At 40.5% G+C, this 18411-nt stretch overlaps 1 protein-coding gene and 1 long non-coding RNA gene across 9 annotated transcripts in view; one reads left to right on the top strand and one right to left on the bottom strand.

Moving 5' to 3' along the window:
* The window catches only part of fbrsl1 (fibrosin-like 1), a 523012-nt gene that overhangs the window by 164884 nt on the left and 339717 nt on the right, over positions 1 to 18411 (top strand). The gene's annotated exons all lie outside the window — the stretch shown is intronic.
* Positions 107 to 999, bottom strand: LOC103038133 (uncharacterized). Its single transcript, XR_007428915.1, has 2 exons — positions 728 to 999; positions 107 to 225 (listed from the first exon to the last, which is right to left on the bottom strand). It is a non-coding gene; the product is annotated as an uncharacterized LOC103038133 (long non-coding RNA).

Genomic DNA, 18411 nt, shown 5'->3' with positions numbered 1-18411 from the left:
CACATGATTCATAAACTTTTTATTTATTTATTTACCCATACCCACTAGTTGAGATGTGATACTACAATAAGCATAGTGACAATAAACACACAGCAAGCAAAAATAATAATGTTAAGAGAGAAAACTTTATTACATTCAAAGAAAAAAAAAAATATTCATAAAGGGAGCTAACGCTGCCTCCAGCCGGTCTGACCAGCGTTCACCTTCCCCGGCCCACGTTCATCCCTGTGGAAAAAATAAATCTGAATTAGTAACAGTGGTTTATGGAGAACACGCTCATAATTCCACTATTTACACAATTAATCACTCAGTTACAGGTAAATCTAGTTATTCCCTCTAACAATTAAACTGTTTACGCATTAAATCACTAAATTACAGGTTATTCTACACGTTTACACTATTTACACAGTAAATCACTTAGTTATACGTAACAGTGACTTAAAACAGTTAAAACTTTTTATACTGGACGGCCAGGGTATCTTTGTTTCCTAGCGGGGGTTTCCTCAGCGCTGCAGCCGCGTTTGGTACTCTGTAAGTCGGCTAGATGCGTGTTAGCTTACCCGGTAAATTAGCGCGATAAGCTAACGGTAGCTTCCGCCGGTCAGGTCTTACATTAAATGAAGTACAGGCGAAAACAACAATGGAAAACAACTTAAAACAGTCTAAAATATGCTAGTTTGATAAACCCACGCAGCGGTGAGTGGAAATACAGGCGGGAATTACTTACATTTGTACAGAAACTCCGTGGCAGGCCGGCTCCGTCCGCCATGTTTTTAAATCTGAGCGCTGGAACTCTGAGCTGGTGAAATGCATCATGGGATTGCCTTCGCCGTGAAGGATACATCTCACGCTGCCTTCAGAATTGGGGTAAAATAAGGCAGCTGCCCAGGTAGGCAGCACATGCTACCTTCCGAATGGGACAGTCCTTTTCTCGGGAGCGCGCCTATGCTGCCTGAAAATGCTGCCTAGTTGGGCAGCTCCCTTCAGATTGGACCGCAGCTAATGTATATATGTTTCCCCAAACACACAGATGTAGGTGTGAACGCTGAATGGAAATGTGTGGAAATCTCTCCCTCTCTCTCCCATTTAAACTGGTTTTCTTCTCCCATAGCTCCCATCACACAGATAACCGGCCCCTCTCTCTCTCTCTCTCTCTCTCTCTCTCTCTCTTTCTCTCTCTCTCTCCTTTTCTCTCTCTGTCTGAAGTGTGTGAATGAAAACACCTCCCTGTCGAAACATTTCTAGCGTTTGGCTTTTTATTAACAGGAGAAGGAAATGTGGTAATGAACTGTGAATATCTCTCTCTCTCTTTTTCTTTCTCTCTCTCTCATTTTCTCTCTCTCTCTCTCTCTCTCTCTCTCTCTCTCTCTCCCTCTCCCTCGCTCTGCATATTATTATTATTATTACTCTACACAGACGTGTGTGGAAATTAACTCTGGCACCTTGGCTTTTGTTTTCCTCGGCGATGTTTTTTTTTTTTTTTTTTTTTCGCTCTCGTTCTCTACCTTTAGTGAAAAAGACAAACTAAATTAGCTTAATTTCCGCTCTGCGTATTCCGGGCTGTGTATTCCGGAGGGCGAATTCCGGGCGGCGCGATACAAAACGCAATTATCCATTTTTTCCCCCGTAATTAAAACCTGTTTATTTAGGTAGCAGCGAGAGCTGATTTCTTTTTTTTTCTCCTGCGCTGTTGTTGTTGTAGCGAGTGTGTGTTAGACGTAATGTTGACTGACACGCTCGGAATAAGCCGCTGTTGAAGTGTGTGTGGTTGGCGTGTGTGTGTGTGAACATCAGTGTGTGTGTGTGAACATCAGTGTGTGTGTGTGTGTGTGTGTGATCCCTCCCACTCCGGGTTCTGCTGGGTTGCGCAGCGTGTAGGAGTTCAGCTGTCTGCAAACTAGCAAAATAAACAGCACAATAAGAACAGCATGTTTACGCTTTACAGGAGCTGCTGCTACTGCTGCTGTTTAAGCTCAGGATCAGCTCAGGTTTGGCTCAGCTTTAGCTCAGGTTCAGCTTGGGTTCAGCTCAGGTTCATCAGCTCAGGATCAGCTCAGGATCTGCTCAGGATCAGCTCAGGTTCACCTCAGGTTCAGCTCAGGATCAGCTCAGGTTTAGCTTAGGTTCAGCTCGAGTTCAGCTCGGGATCAGCTCAGGTTCAGCTCAGGTTCAGCTCAGGTTTAGCTTAGGTTCAGCTCGAGTTCAGCTCGGGATCAGCTCAGGTTCAGCTCAGGTTCATCAGCTCAGGCTCAGCTCAGGATCATCAGCTCAGGCTCAGCTCAGGAACAGCTCAGGATCAGCTCAGGTTTAGCTTAGGTTCAGCTCGAGTTCAGCTCGGGATCAGCTCAGGATCAGCTCAGGTTCAGCTCAGGATCGGCTCAGGTTCAGCTCAGGTTCAGCTCAGGTTCAGCTCAGGTTCATCAACTCAGGAACAGCTCAGGTTCAGCTCAGGTTCATCAGCTCAGGCTCAGCTCAGGATCGGCTCAGGTTCATCAGCTCAGGATCATCAGCTCAGGCTCAGCTCAGGATCGGCTCAGGTTCAGCTCAGGTTCAGCTCAGGTTCATCAACTCAGGAACAGCTCAGGTTCAGCTCAGGTTCATCAGCTCAGGCTCAGCTCAGGATCGGCTCAGGTTCATCAGCTCAGGATCAGCTCAGGATCATCAGCTCAGGCTCAGCTCAGGATCGGCTCAGGTTCAGCTCAGGTTCAGCTCAGGTTCATCAACTCAGGAACAGCTCAGGATCAGCTCAGGTTCATCAGCTCAGGCTCAGCTCAGGATCGGCTCAGGTTCAGCTCAGGTTCATCAACTCAGGAACAGCTCAGGTTCATCAGCTCAGGCTCAGCTCAGGATCATCAGCTCAGGATCAGCTCAGGTTCAGCTCAGGATCGGCTCAGGTTCATCAACTCAGGAACAGCTCAGGATCAGCTCAGGTTCATCAGCTCAGGATCGGCTCAGGTTCAGCTCAGGTTCAGCTCAGGTTCATCAACTCAGGAACAGCTCAGGATCAGCTCAGGATCATCAGCTCAGGATCATCAGCTCAAGTTTAGCAACTTTCTGCATTTGCTTTTTTTTTAAGTAAATTTAATTTCAGATAAATTTAAGTAACTTCAACTCGGGTTCTAGACTTAAATGTTACACAGAGTAAATAAGTGAACTGAACTTCACTCAATCCTTTCTTTTAGTAAACTTTACTTCATTTCTGCATACAATATTACCTAACTACAGTTACTTAATTTATGCAGTATTACTCAAATAATTTATGATGCATAATGTATTATAATTCCTGAAATGTAAATATTTTTAGTTAAAACACACATATTACACTGTCTCAACACATCTTATCTTTTTAGTATACTAAACACAATGTATTACATGCCATCCATCTGTAAATCTTTGAGATCATGTAAATATTTGAATGTGTGTTTTAACTAAAAATATTTAAGTTAAATAGGCTACATACTCATGGATAACGATGCTATGCAAAAAAGAAAAATAAGAACACTCGACTGCAACAAAAAGAAAATTTAATGTTATTATTGCATACAATATGGCACACCCCTAATAACAGGGATATTAAAAATACAAGAATTCTATCCGATTTATAACAGAAATCATAATAATAATAATAATAATAATAATAATGCACTCCAAATATCTCCATATATTCAGGATTAAAGTAAAATAAATGATACTGTTCAGATATAATCTGTCTCTAGTATAAATATAATGGGAAATTATGAGAACAGTGTGAATTTTTCTTTTGATAAAAACAGTGAAAAAGTGAATTCTGTCTGAATTCCTGCTCGTTTTTGGGTGGATGTTGTTCGTTTGCTGCCTCTTTCTTCATCCCTCTATCTGTTCATCTCTCCTTCCCTCTCTCCTCCCTCGCTCACCAGGGCTCCTGTAATTAAACAGTTTGAGTCAAACACTGAGGCATTGTGGGTAGGCTGGTGATCATAGTGTTTAAGTGATGTGTCCAACTACAGGGTAGAGGAAAACACACACACACACACGTGTCTCTATGAAGACGGTTTTTTGGGTTGTTTTTTATTTTATTTTATATTTTACTGTAGAGATTCTGACTGGAGTTTCCAGAGTAATAGTTCAGTTTTGAAGCTACCGCCACCATGTTTAACAGCATTAAACATAAAACCCTTTTATCGGTTATGTTTTTCTTATCTGTCTTCTCTCTTATGTAGAGTAGCATTTCAGGTGATGTTGAAATTCTGACCTCAGAACTGTGAATCTTCACTCACATTAATGCTTTTTAGGGTCTCATAAACAATAATATTAATATTTAAATTAACAACTAGAATATAAATGTATTTTTTGACACTTCTAAGACCACAGAACAGGCTATAAGAATTGAACACGACACAATATTTTAATGAACACTATATTTTTCGCATTATAAGCCGCACCGGATTATATGACGCACAATGCGACACTAGTAAGGAACAGGGGTGTCGCCATGTTTTCCTTCTAATTCAGCAGGTCTCGCCACTGGGTGGTGGTGGTGGGGAGGTAACTTAAAGAAAAAGACTTTAAGCACTTAGTGTAGTTAGCGGCTAATGCTAATACTGTTCCAGCAATGCTAGCCGGGGTTTGCAGCAGGCTACAGGCTGATAATACTCACCTCTGAATGGCAAAAAAGAGCTCGCACTTAGCACTGTTAGCAGGTAATGCTAATGCTTCTCCAGCAGTGCTTGCTCGGGGTTAGCAGCAATCTACAGGCCGATAATACTTCTAAATGGCCAAAGAGCTAGCGCTAAGCACCATGTAATGCTAATGCTTTTCCAGCAGTGCTTGCTTGGGGTTAGCAGCAAGCTACAGTCCGATATTCTCGTCTCTGAACAGGCAACGAGCTAGTGCTTGGTTAGTGTGGTTAGCGGCTAATGCTAATACTGCTCCAGCGGTGCTTGCTCAGGGTTAGTAGCAGGCTTCAGTCCAATAATATACTTGCCTCTGAACGGCAAAAAAGAGCTCGCACTTAGCACTGTTAGCAGTTAATGCTAATGCTGCTCCAGCAGTGCTTGCTCGGGGTTAGCAGCAGGCTACAGGCTAGTAATACACACCTCTAAACAGGTGAAAAAGGTAGTGCTTAGCACTGACTAAGATGCTGGCACTATGATTGAGAGATTGCTGGTTCGAATCCCGATCATGCAGCTTGCCATCAGCTCTGGGTGGGTACAGTAGATGGTGAGATCCTCTCATCACTCCTAGGGTGATGTGGTTCAGCACAAGGCTGCGTCTGTGAGCTGATGTATCAGAACCGAGTCACTGCGCTTTCCTCCGAGCGTTAGCGCTGTGATGCTACTCGGTAATGCTACAGCATCAGCAGCAGTTCAAAAAGAGGCGGAGTCTGACTTCACATGTATCGGAGGAGGTGTGTGCTAGTATTTACCCTCCTGGTGTTGGGGCATCACTAGTGATAAGGGGAGTCCTAATGAATATATACTCTTTCTTCCTGGGGCGATCCTGATGAGTGCCAGTTCTAGCATTCTAACGTTTTTAATGGTCTTTTTTTGCGACTGAACATATCAGTACTCAGCAGATCCTCAGTTTGAGGCTGTGCTGCTGCGGTGCTGCTGCGGTGCTGCTGGAATAGAGGTGGCGGAGCTGCAGCGGTGTCTCGCTTTGATTGGCCGTGTGACCGCGGCTCCTGGGCGTTTATGTTCCCGCTGCGCTCCGTGACCCAGATGAAGCGCTGCTATTCATCACCGGCCTCCAGGAGAGACTGCAGCACACAAATCACAGCCCTGCTGCAGAGAGAGAGAGAGAGAGAGAGAGAGAGAGCGAGAGCGAGTTCTAGTAGAGTGCAGATTTAGTCCTGTTTTCTTTAGGATATTAAAAACTTGGCAGTAAAAACAGCATAATCAGCTAAAACTGGTTTAGTACTGATCAATGACCGATATTATAATACATTTAAAGCTGATGTCCGTAAGTTTCTAGATTTAGCACCCTCTCTGGTGAGAATTGGTAATTGCACCGAGCATGCGGACGAATCGTTTTAAACTGGGTGGGTGTGATGCGGTCTCCTTTCAGAGCGAATGAATCCGAATCCAGGTTATGTTCAGTCAGAGAGAGAAAGAGCACTCTTTGGTTTTACAATAAGTGAATGAGCTACTGAGCTCGGAGTTTCCTCTTCTGAAGTCTCCGTTGCTCCACCAGCCGCTCGCGTTCAGTAAAAGCCGGATTCAATAAAATATAATAATTAGGATTAACAGGGATGGTGGTTTCAGCACACTGGTACCATTAAACACAAGGAAAGCTTCTGCTTTTAGTTTAGAAACTAAATAATACGGACTGACACTTTAAATTTATGACATTTAGCTGATGCTGACTAATGGACAGTTTTAGGGAACACCTCCCCTCATTGCATACACCACTTTAAATAATATTAAGACTGTACATTTTCCTCAGTATCAATAAATAAATAAATAATAATAATAATAATAAAATATATATATATATATATATATTTTAATAATCTTTATATGTTACAGTGATAAGATATTTAAAATTATTTCTATAGTTCTTGCTTTTAATTGCTGACTTAGAGAGGATGCTAAACTGCATTTCACTGTTAACAATGTTCTTAACATACTCTCAGCTACAATAATTTAAAAATTCTATTCTATTCTGTTCTATTCTGTTCTATTCTATTCTGTTCTGTTCTATTCTGTTCTGTTCTATTCTGTTCTATTCTGTTCTATTATGTTCTATTCTATTCTGTTCTATTCTGTTCTATTCTGTTCTATTCTATTCTATTCTGTTATATTATATTCTGTTATATTCTATTCTATTCTGTTATATTCTATTCTGTTCTGTTCTATTCTATTATGTTCTATTCTATTATGTTCTATTCTGGTCTATTCTATTCTGTTCTATTCTGTTCTATTCTGTTCTATTCTATTCTATTATGTTCTATTCTGTTCTATTCTATTCTATTCTGTTCTGTTCTATTCTGTTCTATTCTCTTCTATTCTGTTCTATTCTATTCTGTTCTATTCTGTTCTATTCTGTTCTATTCTATTCTGTTCTATTCTATTCTGTTCTGTTCTATTCTTTTCTGTTCTATTCTGTTCTATTCTATTCTGTTCTATTCTATTCTATTCTGTTATATTCTATTCTGTTCTATTCTATTATGTTCTATTCTGTTATATTCTATTCTGTTCTGTTATATTCTATTCTGTTCTGTTCTGTTCTATTATATTCTGTTCTATTCTGTTCTATTCTGTTCTATTCTATTCTGTTCTATTCTATTCTGTTATATTCTATTCTATTCTGTTATATTCTATTCTATTCTGTTATATTCTATTCTGTTCTATTCTGTTCTATTCTGTTCTATTCTATTCTGTTCTATTCTGTTCTATTCTATTCTGTTCTATTCTGTTCTGTTCTATTCTATTCTGTTATATTCTATTCTGTTCTATTCTGTTCTATTCTGTTCTATTCTATTCTGTTCTATTCTGTTCTATTCTATTCTGTTCTATTCTGTTCTGTTCTATTCTATTCTGTTATATTCTGTTCTATTCTATTCTGTTCTGTTCTATTCTGTTCTATTCTGTTCTGTTCTGTTCTATTTTATTCTGTTCTATTCTGTTCTATTCTATTCTGTTCTGTTCTATTCTGTTCTATTCTGTTCTGTTCTGTTCTATTTTATTCTGTTCTATTCTGTTCTGTTCTATTCTATTCTGTTCTGTTCTGTTCTGTTCTATTTTATTCTGTTCTATTCTGTTCTATTCTATTCTGTTCTGTTCTATTCTGTTCTGTTCTATTCTATTCTGTTCTGTTCTATTCTGTTCTATTCTGTTCTGTTCTGTTCTATTTTATTCTGTTCTATTCTGTTCTGTTCTATTCTATTCTGTTCTGTTCTGTTCTGTTCTATTTTATTCTGTTCTATTCTGTTCTATTCTATTCTGTTCTGTTCTATTCTATGGTGTGGTAGCTTACTGGCATGCAGTAATGTTATCCATTGCACCACATCAACCACAACAATGTAGCCCTTGACCTGCATTATAGAATTATTTTGCAATGATTTTAATAGTTTAGAATAATAAATAAAAAATAAAAAAACGTACTAAGCAAGTCAACCATCATGACAAACATCACACCCTATCCCTTGTTATCTTCCTTTTTTTGGTCATGCTTTGTGTAAGTAGGTTTTTTTGAAGCCGCATGGAAAAAAAAACAAATTAATACACAATACTAGACTAAGAAAGACTAGAAAGCAAAAACAAAAGACAAAAAAACTGTGTTTAACAGCATGTTTTAAAACTCACTCAGCATTTAATAGGAAATTACTGATTGCTGAACACTGAACCTTAGCTGCGGAGCATTAAGTACAAAACAACCAGACTGAGAAACAGCTTCATTCCGGAAGCTGTAAGGTTCTTAAACTCCACCTAAACCACACACTGCACTGATACACAAGGACAAATTACTGTTTACAACACTGTCACTTTACCCGCACTGAGACACTTTATCTTTCACTGTTCTAATTCTGTTATCATGCTGCTATAGCAAACTTGCACTCTGGACTACCTGTCTACTCTCTTTATTTATTGATTTTTATTTTTTGGGGTATTCATCCTATCTATTTTGTATATTCTATTTTTTATTGTATTCTTTATTTTATCTATATATCTATTTAAATAACAGCTCTTAGGTGTAAAACTGGATCGTGAGATTGAGACAATTTCGTTCCACCTCATGTACCACATGTGATGCGAATGACAATAAAATCTCCTTGAATCCTTGAATCCTTAGCATGCTAACTGGTGTGTACATGCAGTAAGCTTGCATTGCCTTTCATTGTTAGATAGAGTCGCCTCATTTCGCCTCCAGTTTAGAACTAAAGACGCTTAAAATTTCAGACGCTGAAGTTGACTTGCTTGGTTGATTGTGTTCATTCATTTGGAGTCAGCTGTCGTTGGTGGTTGGTGGGGGATTGTGTGCCGTGTGAACTTTCGCTTTAATGTTGTGAAAGCCAATCTCACCTCTCACTTCTGACTGCTCCGTCACTCGCGCATTAACCTGTTTATCCGTATCCGTTTCCCCGCAATCAGAGGGAAACAATGTCAGCCTCTGCAGACGTGGGCAATTAAACGACAAAGATAAATCTCCATAGCAATCAGCGCCCCTGCACGTGTGATTGGCCGTAAATAACTTAATTAGCATACATTTCCATCTCGCTGTCTCCCATCTGGCTGCGAGTGCTTGTCGTACCGCGTGTAATGATGGTAATCGCAGGCACTTATTTACTTTAAACCAATTCCCCCCCGAGACAGGTTCCACTTTCAGGCGGTAATTTTATCGTAGGCCGGACGTCGAGTTCGTACGCTGAAATAATTAAGCGCCGGCCGCCTCTGAAAGGACGCTCCTCAGCTCGGCGGCTGCAACGCGGCGAGTTCTGATCACCGACCCGTTTGAATGGAATTGAATTATGAAGAGGAATGTGTTTGATGGGGGTTGACGTGGTGTTTGGTTGGAGGGTGCGCGGTGATTTTCGGACGGGAAATGATCTTATTCAGCCGTTTGCGTAACTCTCTGCGCTGGTTGCGGTTGTGATTTCTGGGTAAATATGATTGGGTTAGAGGTGCGTTATTTATGGGCGTCATTTAATGTGGTTCATGTGGTTTGGAACGAGGGAATGCGCATACTTTAGATACTTTAATCTGCTCTATTGGTGAACTTTAGCTGGGTGTCCTCGTAGGACAACGTTTTATATGTTCAATTTCAATTGCACTTAAAATCCTTTAATTTCTACTAGTCAGGTATTAAGGAGCAGTAAAGCCACTCCACTGAAGAACAGAGTTATACAGGAGTTTCAGTTTAGGTCTCTTGCAGTATTAGCATTAGCCGCTAACCTCCTTACTAACAGTATATTAGACTGTATTCTGGGCATTTACCATGTTAAAACACGCTACGTGGTATGAACCGCAAACTAGCTTATCCAAACTCTCAGGTTTCCTTAGTGTAGTGATATCAGGTGGTTGTGCTAGTGCTGAGCTTCTAATGCTAATGCTGCTGCACCCAGCCATAGTGTAAATCTGGAATTTATACTAAGAACTTGGAACTTATGCGCCTTGTGTTTGAAAATAGACCATAAAATAAACATTTATATTATACTCCTTATAATCCAGTTACAATCCAAAAAATTAGATAGATATATAGATATATAGATTCTCTCTCTCTTTCTGTCTCTCTCTCTCTCTTTACCTCTCTCTCTCTCTCTCTCTCTCTCTCTCTCTCTCTAAGTGCAGAAGATCTGTGTTACCTCTGTAAGAAGGCGTGTAGGAGGGGAATGCAAATGGGAAAAAACACAGTGTGGATCTTGCCTCTTACATATGTGTGTGTTTGTGTGTGTGTGTGTGTGTGTGTGTGTGTGTGTGTGTGTGTGTGTGTGTGTGTGTGTGTGTGTGTGTGTGTGTGTGTGTGGGAGGTTTTCTGGCCTTCACCCCTCTCACTTCTGATCCGTGTGGCACAAAGCAGCTCAGCAAACGCAGCTGACGTGAAAAAGACGAGAGAGAGAGAGAGAGAGAGAGAGAGAGAGAGAGAGAGAAAGAGAGAGAGAGAGAGAGAGAGAGAGAGAGAGAGGGGGATGGGTAAAGATGAGCAGTGTTTCAGGGGGAGAAACTGTTTTTATCACATTATCACCCACCATGGGGGAGCAGAACTACTGCTAATCACACACACACACACACACACACGCACACACACACACACACACATGCACACACACACACACACACACACACGCACACACACACACACGCACACACACACATGCACACACACACACACACACACTCAGACTCAGACAAGTATTACACTGCTAGTATAACCAAAAAAACATAAAATATAATGATTAGAAACACTTGAATTACTGGCCACTTTATTGGAAACACCCTCCATCTTTGTACTTGTCTCTCTGTGGCCACTTTATTGAAAACACCCACTACTTGCCAGTTTATTAGAAACACATACTTTTTAAAAGCGTACTTTTTTGCCAGTTAATTAGGAACAACACTTTGTGCTCCTTCGCTGGACTCTTTATTGGAAACACCAACTTTTTAAAGCTTAATCACTGGCCAATTTATTAGAAACACTTTCCAGCTTTGTGCTTCTCTCACTGGCCAATTTATTAGAAACACCCTTTTTTTTAAACCTTCCTCACTCTGGCCACTTTATTAGAAACACCTACTTTTTAAACCGTCCTCACTGGCCACTTTATTAGAAACACCCTCCAACTTTGTGCTCCCTCACTGACCACTTTATTGGAAACACCCACCAACTTTGTTTTCTCGATGGCCACTTTATTAGAAACACCTACCTTTTAAACATTCCTCACTCTGGCCACTTTATTAGAAACACCTACTTTTTAAACCTTCCTCACTGGCCACTTTATTAGAAACACCTACTTTTTAAACCTTCCTCACTGGCCACTTTATTAGAAACACCTACTTTTTAAACCTTCCTCACTCTGGCCACTTTATTAGAAACACCCTCCAACTTTGTGCTCCCTCACTGACCACTTTATTGGAAACACCCACCAACTTTGTTTTCTCGATGGCCACTTTATTAGAAACACCTACCTTTTAAACCTACCTAACACTGGCCACTTTATTAGAAACACCCTTTTTTTAAACCTTCCTCACTGGCCACTTTATTAGAAACACCTACTTTTTAAACATTCCTCACTCTGGCCACTTTATTAGAAACACCTACTTTTTAAACCTTCCTCACTGGCCACTTTATTAGAAACACCTACTTTTTAAAGCTTCCTCACTCAGGCCACTTTATTAGAAACACCCTCCAACTTTGTGCTCCCTCGCTGGCCACTTTATTAGAAACACCTACCTTTTAAACCTTCCTAATCCTGGCCACTTTATTAGAAACACCTACTTTTTAAACCTACCTAACACTGGCCACTTTATTAGGAACACCCTTTTTTTAAACCTTCCTCACTCTGGCCACTTTATTAGAAACACCTACTTTTTAAACATTCCTCACTCTGGCCACTTTATTAGAAACACCTACTTTTTAAAGCTTCCTCACTCAGGCCACTTTATTAGAAACACCCTCCAACTTTGTGCTCCCTCGCTGGCCACTTTATTAGAAACACCTACCTTTTAAACCTTCCTAATCCTGGCCACTTTATTAGAAACACCTACTTTTTAAACCTATCTAACACTGGCCACTTTATTAGAAACACCTACTTCTTAAACCTACCTAACACTGGCCACTTTAATAGAAACACCTACCTTTTAAACCTTCCTTACCCTGGCCACTTTATTAGAAACACTCTCCAGCTTTGTGCTCCTCTATCTGGCCACTTTATTAGAAACAGCTTCCCAATTTGTGTTTCCTCAAACGTCCTGCAACGTTGTACTTTTTCTCGCTTGCCAGTTTATTAGGAACACCCTCCCAGTTAGTGCTTTCTCACTGGCCACTTTATTAGAAACACCCTGCAACGTTAAACTTTCTCACATTCCACTAGAAACATCTACCGTACTACTTTTGTGTTTTTTCTCACTTTGGCATTTTTTAATAGGAACATCTAGATTTTAATGCTTCTTTATTGCCACATTATTAGGAACACATACTTTCTCATTGGCTTTTGGCGTTTTTGAGCGTTTTTGTGTCCTCATTCGCCAGTTTATTAGGAACGCCTACTTTTCCGCTCCAGGTTATCAGTGCTGTAATGTGATGTCTCTGCTGGTTCCGCCCTCTGAGGACGTCTGGTGGAGCGTCGGATGAGTAACGGTCGATGTTCTGTCCATAAAGATTTCATTAATGAGCTCTAATATCTCCAGCATCCGTGATGTATTTCACCACGGCACTGGGAAGTGACCGACCGTGTCGGAAGCACACACTGTGACCATGTTCACACACTTAAACTCTTTTATTCGGCCTGGGGGAGGGAGGCTTTACTGCACTGCTCAATCTCTCTCTCTCCTTCAATCTCTCTCTCTCTCTCTCTTTCTCTCTATCTCTCCTTTAACAACGTCCTTTAATTAAAGTGGAGTTAAGGTGTGTTTTATGGAGCGACACCGTCATTCACTTTATTACATCCTCCTTATGTCCTACAAAGAGCTACACTCTTTGGTCATTTTATCGGAAACACCTACCATACAGGTGCACTTGTCTGTTTCCCAGGCCTTTAGGACCACCGTAGGACCACCATTGAGCCTAATATTATTCTGGAGTCATTTTACTCCATTCCCAATTGGAAAAAAAAAATCTACCATGTGACCATACCTAACCTTTTAGTCTTTTAATATTATTCAGTCTCATTAAGTAATGGGAAAAGACCTTCATAGGATCTTTCCCATCTTCTCTTCAACCAATAGAAAGACGGCATTCCCAATCTCTGTACCCCATCCATTAAATGATGAGACCTCCATAGGACCATCTACTGTAACTAGTGTATTAACCAGAGTATTATCAGTCTCATTTAATAAGAAAAGGACCACAATATTATTTGGGCGTCGGCCTTCCACCCCTTCCACCAATGGGAAGATGCCACCCTAAGACCCCTTTTTCATTTTTAAGCTGTAGACCATTTCCAGTCCTTGAACACCATCAATCAATGAAAATAGACCACCATAGGACAATTAATGATCCAGTATTATGAAATAGTCCTTCTACTTCATTTTTCAATGGAAAGAGATCATCATTAGACCACACCTGAGCAGTTTTTTTAGGAGATCCCATAGGACCACCACTGACCAGTCTATTATACCAGTCCTTTTTCCAATGTTGTATGGGGTAGAGCAACTTCTGAATACTATTGGATCCCTCTTCCCCATCCACCAATAGGAAGAGAGACCACACTAGGACCACACCTGACCATTTATTTATTTTTTTCAGGATGTTATGTTTGACTGTACATGAGAACATTCTCCAACATCCAGATCAGCACTGCAGTCAGTTTGAGTTATGAATCACTCTGAAAGGAAACATTCCCACAATACGAAATTTCCAACTTTTCCCAAATATTGTTGGAGTTCAGGGTTTCCTGCCCGGAAACTGTCGCCAGGAAACGGCTGTGAAGTCAACTGGTCAGCTGACCTCTGGATCTTGAGTGACCTTCAGCTGACCCTGAGGAGAGAAGTCTCAAGTATGAAGACATTTCATTATTTTAAGATGTTCTTCATTGTAGATTATCCAAATTATTTTGGATAAATTACTTACTTGAATTTACTTACCTCTTAATGTGTTTGAGAGTATCAGTTTTAAAGTTCTGAATAGATAGATAGATAGATAGATAGATAGATAGATAGATAGATAGATAGATAGATAGATATTATGGTAAGTATTTCTGAACGAAGTAAAGGAACAAATGACGTTAAGAAAAAAAAAAAACTTTGAAAGTATGTGTGAGTGCACTCATGTTTGCACAGTAAGGCGGTGCCCTACAGAATAATGAGTAGTAACACATTCATCAATGTCAGTTCAGCCTAATTGCTAAAGCATAAATCATATGCAGATACACTGGAGACACACACACACACACACACTGCGGTGGAGGAGGTGGTGGACACGGCCTGACCCTGATATTACAGTGTAACACAGTAATTCACACAAATACTGTCTTATTTATTCATTTTTCAACACTTAGCATGTTTCAAACACACATTAACAAACAAACAAACAAGCAAAGCAGTAATCAGAGCAAAGGGGGGCTATTTTGAAGAAACTAGAATATAAAACATGTTTTTTTTTTAGTTATTTCACCTTTTTTTGTTGAGTACATTAAACTCCACGTGTTCATTCATAGTTTTGATGCTTTAGTGAGAATCTACAATGTAAAAAGTCATGAAAGGTGTGTCCAAACTTTTGGCCTGTACTGTACATATATATATATATATATATAAATGAGTATATATTTGTGATGCAGCAGATCAGTAGAGTTTGCGTGGTTGTTGCTCCTGCTGCTGTTCTGATGTTGGAGTGTAAATATCTCATGCATAGATGAGCAGCTCGCGATTCATAACACAGTGTATTACTTCCTCACCCCTGTTGTTTTTTTTTTTGTTTTGTTTTTTGTCTGAAGGTGTGTGTGTGTGTGTGTATGTGTATATGTGTGTGTGAGTCGGTGTTGGAGTAGAGATATCTCAGCGTGAGTTATGAGTTATTGCGTTTCCTGGCCTTGCTCTCGCTTCAGTATTTACAGGAGCTGTATTCTGTGTAGCCGGTTTCCCGGAGGGAGGCAGATTTGTGGTTTTAAAGCCCAGCGGAAGCATCAATATTGAACCGTTTTACCAGAGCTTTATTACACTCGCACCGTCTTGTCTCGTCCTGCAGACGTGTCTAATACGCACCGACTTCAGACAGCCTGAGCTCAGAGAACATTTAGATTTTATTCGCTCTTCAGATCCAGAAGCGGGAGGACGGGAGTTCCTCACTTCCTGCCCTGTGAAGCTCCAGTAAAAGAAAACAGGTTAAATTTCGGGTCAGAATCCGGCGCTCCCCCGGCGCTCATATAACGCTTCACTTCGGTCTTCAGGCTCCAGATGACGGACTTCGGCTCTAATAGAAATAACTCCAGTCTGAGGGACTCGGCGGTCGTAAATTTCGGGGTGTGGTGACCCTAAAAAGTGGCTTTGACCCTGAGCGTGGACGTCAGAATGAGTTACAGAACGTTCTGAGCTCACAAACATCTCCAGGTTGTTGTTTTTTTAGCTTGTTGTGATGTGTATTCATATTAGCAACAATAATTCTGTGCACTAAAATAATGATATAAAAGTATATATACACTTCATGTATACTAATCATCAAAAAGCTGTGAGGAGTGACTCAGAATGGCAGCAACACCTTAACAACCAGCTAGCAACTCCATGGAAGTCACTTGGAACCATGCAACTACAGCCTAGCCACAGATTGGAAGTGGAGTCCAATTGTGTAACCATTCCTTAAACCTTGTGCAACCATTCCTCACCCATTCTACAACCATTCCAAAACCATTCCAGAACCATTCCTCAATCAACTTACAACCATTCATCAACCATTCCTCAATGGATGTGCAACCATTCCACAACCATTCCTCAATCGATGTGCAACCATTCATCAACCATTTCTCAATCGATGTGCAACCATTCCTCAACCATTCCACAACCATTCTACAACCATTCTACAACCATTCTACAACCATTCTACAACCATTCTAAAACCATTCTACAACCATTCCTCAACCATTCCACAACCATTCTACAACCATTCTACAACCATTCTAAAACCATTCTACAACCATTCCACAACCATTCTACAACCATTCTAAAACCATTCTAAAACCATTCTAAAACCATTCCACAACCATTTCTCAATGTGCAACCATTCCACAACAATTCCCCAATCAATGTGCAATCATTCTACAACCATTCCTCAATCAATTTGCAACCATTCCCCAACCATTGTGCAAACATTCCACAACCATTCAACAACCATTCCACAACTATTCCACATCCATTCCACAACTATTCCACAACCATTCCACAACCATTCCACAACCATTTCTCAACCATTCCACAACCATTCTTTAACCATTTCACAACCCTTTTACAACCATTCCTCAACCATTCCACAACCATCCTACAACATCCTACAACCATTTTGCAACCATTCCCCAACCATTCCACAACCATTCAACAACCATTCCACAACTATTCCACATCCATTCCACAACCATTCCTCAACCATTCCACAACCATCCTACAACATCCTACAACCATTTTGCAACCATTCCACAACCATTCCGCAACCATTCACAAACATTCTACAACCATTCCACAACCATTTTGCAACCATTCCACAACCATTTCACAACCATTCCACAACCATTCAACAACCATTCCACAACTATTCCACATCCATTCCACAACTATTCCACAACCATTCCACAACCATTCCACAACCATTTCTCAACCATTCCACAACCATTCTTCAACCATTTCACAACCCTTTTACAACCATTCCTCAACCATTCCACAACCATCCTACAACATCCTACAACCATTTTACAACCATTCCACAACCATTCCGCAACCATTCACAAACATTCTACAACCATTCCACAACCATTTTGAAACCATTCCACAACCGTTCCATAACCATTCCACATCCATTCTTCAACCATTGCACAACCATTCCCCAACCATTCTAAAACCATTCCGCAACCATTCCACAACCATTCTTCAACCATTCCACAACCATTCTACAACTATTCCAAAACCATTCCGCAACCATTCCACAACCATTCCCCTATCAGTGTGCAACCATTCCACAACCATTTCCAAACTATTCCACAACCATTCTGCAACCATCCCAAAACCATTCTAAAACCATTCCACAACCATTCCACAACCAATGTACAACCATTCCACAACTATTCTTCAGCCATTCCACAACCATTCCACAACCATTTCTCAACCATTTCACAACCATTTCACAACCGTTCCACAACCATTCTGCAACCATTCTACAACTATTCTGCAACCATCCTTTAACCCTTCCACAACCATTCCACAACCATTCTACAACTATTCTGCAACCATCCTTTAACCATTCCTCAACCATTCTTCAACGATTCCACAACCATTCCACAACCATTCTTCAACCATTCCACAACCATTCCACAACCATTCTTCAGCCATTCCACAACCATTCCACAACCATACCTCATCTATTCTGCAACCATCCCAAAACCATTCTAAAACCATTCCAAAACCATTCCGCAACCATTCCACAACCATTCTACAACTATTCTTCAACCATTCCACAACCATTCCGCAACTATTCCGCAACCATTACCCAATCAATGTGCAACCATTTCACAACTATTTTACAACCATTCCACAACTATTCTGCAACCATTTCTCAACCATTCCACAACCATTCTTCAACCATTCTACAACCATTCCACAACCATTCTTCAACCAATCCACAACCATTCCACAACCATTTTTTAACCATTCTTCAACCATTTTACAACCATTCCACAACCATTCCACAACCATTTTTTAACCATTCTTCAACAATTCTTCAACCATTCTACAACCATTCCACAACCATTCCACAACCATTCTTCAGCCATTCCACAACCATTCTTCAGCCATTCCACAACCATTCCACAACCATTCTTCAACCAATCCACAACCATTCCACAACCATTCTTCAGCCATTCCACAACCATTCCACAAACATTCTTCAACCAATCCACAACCATTCTTCAGCCATTCCACAACCATTCCACAACCATTCCTCAACTATTCTACAACTATTCCACACCCTTCTTTAACCATTCCACCACCATTCTGCAACCATTCCAAAATTATTCCACACCCTTCTTTAACCATTCCACCACCATTCTGCAACCATTCCAAAATTATTCCACACCCTTCTTTA

The sequence above is a fragment of the Astyanax mexicanus genome, chromosome 22, assembly GCF_023375975.1.
Source record: "Astyanax mexicanus isolate ESR-SI-001 chromosome 22, AstMex3_surface, whole genome shotgun sequence".
In the NCBI taxonomy this organism is placed as follows: Eukaryota; Metazoa; Chordata; class Actinopteri; order Characiformes; family Acestrorhamphidae; genus Astyanax; species Astyanax mexicanus.
The sequence above is the reverse complement of the archived record's forward strand: the minus strand, read 5'-3'. Positions and strand labels throughout refer to the sequence as shown.